Source organism: Staurois parvus, unplaced genomic scaffold, assembly GCF_062004578.1.
Source record: "Staurois parvus isolate SC_StPar_1 unplaced genomic scaffold, SC_StPar_1.0 ptg000668l, whole genome shotgun sequence".
NCBI classification, from domain to species: domain Eukaryota; kingdom Metazoa; phylum Chordata; class Amphibia; order Anura; family Ranidae; genus Staurois; species Staurois parvus.
The window spans coordinates 2043585-2048998 of NW_028318464.1; positions in this window are offsets into that span (position 1 = coordinate 2043585).

Sequence of the window (5414 nt, forward strand, 5' to 3'; positions counted from 1 at the left end):
CATCCACTGCTTATAACTGTGCTGCGAGCTGTGATTAGCCCAGTCTGTACATGTGATCACTGTGACCAAGCACAGCCTATCTGTAGAATGTGATTAGCTATGGCCAATCACAGCTGATCACAACAAAAACTACTGAATAAATCAGTTTAATTCAGTAAAAATGCTTGCTTATACCAATGTAAGTTGTTGTTATAAGCAATCATAATGTGTAAAAAGGAAATACAAATCCTGATCACTTGCCCAGAGTAGTACAATGTTACTATGGTAACACTATATTGCTCTGGTCACAGGAGTAGAAAAATGTTTTTAAAATTTTTTTATTACATTTTTATTTTTTTACTAATTGTTTTGTTTTTTTACATACTGTCACAAGTCAGTGTCCCTGATCACCGCCACGCCAGTATGATGACGCTGTACGGCATAATTGACAGTATGTACAAAAAAAAAAAAAATTGTGAATAAATTCATTTTTCAATTTCCACAAAATTATGACAAAAAATTACAACTTCAAATAACTCACCATCTTACTTAATAATACCTGAGACTATCTACCGTCTGAAAAGCGGTCATTTTGGGGGTATTTGTACTGTCCTGGTGTTTTTGTGCCTCAAGAAATGAGATCAGCCGTCAGTACATCAGGATTTATCATTTATAATTTTTTAGATATATATACAATAGTTTGTGGAGTCTATAACTTTCCTACCAACTAAATAGTCAATGCTGATTAGGGTTATTTAAGGACACTGGCTATGAAGGGGTTAACAATGTTATATACGTGATTCTTTTTTTTTTATTTATAGCTGGGGTTTAAGTGGGAAAAAAAAGCACTAATCAATTTTAGATTTCACGCTAGCTCTAATCTTAGTCACTGCGCTACCAGCAAAGGCAGACCATGTCTGCAGTGTGGAAATATTTTAAAGTTTCTGATAAAGACAGCAACTTTTCAATCTGTAGTGTTTACCCCCTCTTGAAATTCCAGCTGAGCAAAGTGCCAAGACATTTTTCCACGTCAGGTTTGATATACCACCTGAAACACATCATCCAGTTCAGCATGCAGAGTACAATAAAGAAACACATCTGTTACCACAGTCTTCAGAAAGGCAAAAAAATTGCAAGCGACAGCCCCAAAGCCCGTGGCATTACAGAGAAAATAATAGAATTTATTGCATTAGATCAGTGTTTTTCAACCTTTTTTGTGCAAAGGCACACTTTTTTCATGAAAAAAATCACGAGGCACACCACCATTAGAAAATGTTAAAAAAATTTATTGAAAAACTTTTTGACTTGAGGGCCGCAATGGGTTCATATATTGGACCCGGGGGCCGGACCAAGAGTAGATGAATGATGTGTATGTGTCATCCATAGTAAGTATAGTAATATTCCCCCATAGTAAGCATAGTAATTAATCCCCCATATAGTAATTCATCCCCCATAGTAATTCATCCTCCATATAGTAATTCATCCCCCATAGTAATTCATCCCCCATAGTAATTAATCCCCCATATAGTAATTCATCCCCCATAGTAAATAATACCCCATATAGTAATTCATCCCCCCTAGTAATTCATCAACCATATAGTAATTCATCCCCCATAGTAATTAATCCCCCATATAGTAATTCATCCCCCAAAGTAATTAATCCCCCATATAGTAATTCATCCCCCATATAGTAATTCATCCCCCATAGTAATTCATCCCCCATATAGTAATTCATCCCCCATAGTAATTCATCCCCCATATAGTAATTCATCCCCTATAGTAATTCATCCCCCATATAGTAATTCATCCCCCATAGTAATTCATCCCCCATAGTAATTCACCCCCCATATAGTAATTCATCCCCCCTATAGTAATTCATCCCCCATATAGTAATTCATCCCCCATAGTAATTCATCCCCCCTATAGTAATTCATCCCCCATATAGTAATTCATCCCCCATAGTAATTCATCCCCCATATAGTAATTCATCCCCCATAGTAATTCATCCCCCATATAGTAATTCATCCCCCATAGTAATTCATCCCCCATATTAATTCATCCCCCATATTAAGTCCCCAAGCCCCCCCTGTGTCAATTCACTTACCTTTGCTCCGCGCGTTCCTCTCGCCGTTCCGGTGTAGCATGAAAATCTGTCTCCTATGAGGATCTGTCCCCCTCGACGTATCTGCGCATGTGCCAGTTTCAGGCATTAGCAGCCGATCGGCGATCTCCGGCACATGCGCATATACGTCGACGGGGACAGATCATCCTGACAGTATCACGCTCCGCGGGCCGGATTAAAAGGTCCGCCATTGCTGTTCTAATGATTGGTCTATTTGTGAGCCGAGGCCACATGTTACGGATGAAATTGCAATTTTTCCCACGGCACACCAGACAATATCTCACGGCACACTAGTGTGCCGCGGCGTGATACTGTCAGGATGATCTGTCCCCCTCGACGTATCTGCGCATGTGCCAGATATCGCCGATCGGCTGCTAATGCCTGAAACTGGCACATGCGCAGATACGTCGAGGGGGACAGATCCTCATAGGAGACAGATTTTCATGCTACACCGGAACGGCGAGAGGAGCAAAGGTAAGTGAATTGACACAGGGGGGGCTTGGGGACTTAATATGGGGGATGAATTAATATGGGGGATGAATTACTATGGGGGATGAATTACTATATGGGGGATGAATTACTATGGGGGATAAATTACTATGGGGGATGAATTACTATAGGGGGGGATGAATTACTATGGGGGATGAATTACTATATGGGGGATGAATTACTATGGGGGATGAATTACTATATGGGGGATTAATTACTATAGGGGGGATGAATTACTATGGGGGATGAATTACTATAGGGGGGATGAATTACTATAGGGGGGATGAATTACTATATGGGGGGTGAATTACTATGGGGGATGAATTACTATGGGGGATGAATTACTATATGGGGGATGAATTACTATGGGGGATGAATTACTATGGGGGATGAATTACTATATGGGGGATGAATTACTATGGGGGATGAATTACTATATGGGGGATTAATTACTATATGGGGGATGAATTACTATATGGTGGATGAATTACTATGGGGGATGAATTACTATGGGGGATGAATTACTATATGGGGGGTGAATTACTATGGGGGATGAATTACTATATGGGGGATTAATTACTATGGGGGATGAATTACTATGGGGGATGAATTACTATATGGGGGAATAATTACTATGGGGGATGAATTACTATATGGGGGATGAATTACTATGGGGGATGAATTACTATATGGGGGATTAATTACTATGCTTACTATGGGGGAATATTACTATACTTACTATGGATGACACATACACATCATTCATCTACTCTTGGTCCGGCCCCCGGGTCCAATATATGAACCCATTGCGGCCCTCAAGTCAAAACGTTTTTCAATAAATTTTTTTAACATTTTCTAATGGTGGTGTGCCTCGTGATTTTTTTCATGAAAAAAGTGTGCCTTTGCACAAAAAAGGTTGAAAAACACTGCTTTAAGCATTCTTCGCTTGCTTATTCCAGATTACAAGCTTTACAGATACATACAGTTTGGAATGCCTACGAAATGACTGCAGCAAGATGTAGCCACTCGATAGCTACATCTATAACACCTACTATATGCTGCAAAGTCTTCTCGAACAAAAGCGTGCTTTACCTGCGTACATTACAGATTATGAACTTCCGGTAACATTGAGAGCACATCAGTGGATGTTAGTTGAAAATAGTTTATTTATTTTGTTAAATGTTAGAAGAGACAAACCCAGCTAATGCTTCTGTTGCTGTAAGTTATTCCTTTGATTACTGCACTGAAGTGCCTCCTAGGAAAAGAGTCAGAAACAGACCATGGTGTAAAAATGGCTAAAACCACTTTATTGGAGGCTTTATTGATCGCTTGTGCATTTTTATTTTTTGCGCTATAAAAAAAAAAGACCAACAATTTTTAGAAAAAAAAAACAATATTTTGGACTTTTTGCTATTATACATGTCCAGTAAAAAAAAAATGTAATTTCGTCATAAATTTAGGCCAAAATGTATTCTGCTACATGCCTTTCCTAAAAAAAAATCCCAATACTTGTAAATTAATTGATTTATGTGAAAGTTATAGTTTACAAATGGCGGCATAGATACTGGAATTATTTTGTTTTTACTAGTAATGGTGGCGATCAGCGACTTAGAGCGGTGGACATTCTGACACTGGGGGGGAACTGACTTGGTGTCACTGACATCCCCAATGACACTAATAGTGATCAGTGCTTAAAAAAAAAAAATAAAAAAAAAAAAGCATTGACACGATCAAAGGTTTAACTGTGTGCTGGGAGTGTTTTACTGGGGGGCAGTGTGTTGGTGCTTCACTGTGTGCTGGGAGTGTTTTACTGGGGGGCGGTGTGTTGTTGCTTCACTGTAAGGACACTGTGCACAGCCATGCAGAGCAGTGTGCCCGAGCTGACAGGGAGGAGGACTGTTCATAAACAAAGCATCCCTCCTCCCCGTTGGAGATCCTCGGTAATCACCAGCCGGGACCTGGTAATTGACAACCACGGCTCACGCATGTCCCGTACCCGGAAATGCAAAATCACGTGTATATATGTGATTTTGTGCACCCCTGCCACCCTGTAGCAGTATTTCTGCTATAGGGAGGCGGGGATGTGGTTAATAGGGAAAATAGTTACTATTTTAATTTACATGAGACAGATTAGAGACCTTTTGGCATTCTATTGGGTAGTTCTATTTATTGTATTGCCAAATAATAAAAGTGAAAAGTCTACATAAACAGAGGCTCTTTGCCTCATTTTTTGTCAGATTTTTGTATGTTACTTTCAAGAAAAGTTATTTTACGTTACTGGATTGTATTTTTTAAATTCATATTAATTTAAAGTCATGATTTTAAGTAAAAAGTCGAATATAATACAATTATTTATAAAAAAATATATATCCTCCACTCCCCCTACCACTCCATCCCCCACAGCCACTTCCTCCTGTACCACTATCCCCTCCCTCCCAGATTGTAAGCTTGAAAGAGCAGGGCCCTCGAACCCCTCGTGTAGTGTATTGTCACTGTATTGTCTTATGTTCTGTCCCCCACTATAATGTACAGCGCTGAGCAAACCTTTTGGCGCTATATAAATACTGTATTATAATAATAATAATAATATATATTTTTGAAAACTGTCCATTTCGGTTTTCTGTCAAGTGCATTCTGAATTTTCGGTTTCGGCACCAGAACTTTCATTTCGGCGTACCCCTAACTATGACAATGTTATCAAATTAATAGACCCACAGCTGAAACTGGTTATGATTATGTAAATATATGTACAGTATATAGTATGTAGCAATGAAGAACATGTAATGTACTGTATACCAGAGAAACCACAAGATATTTGAAGAAG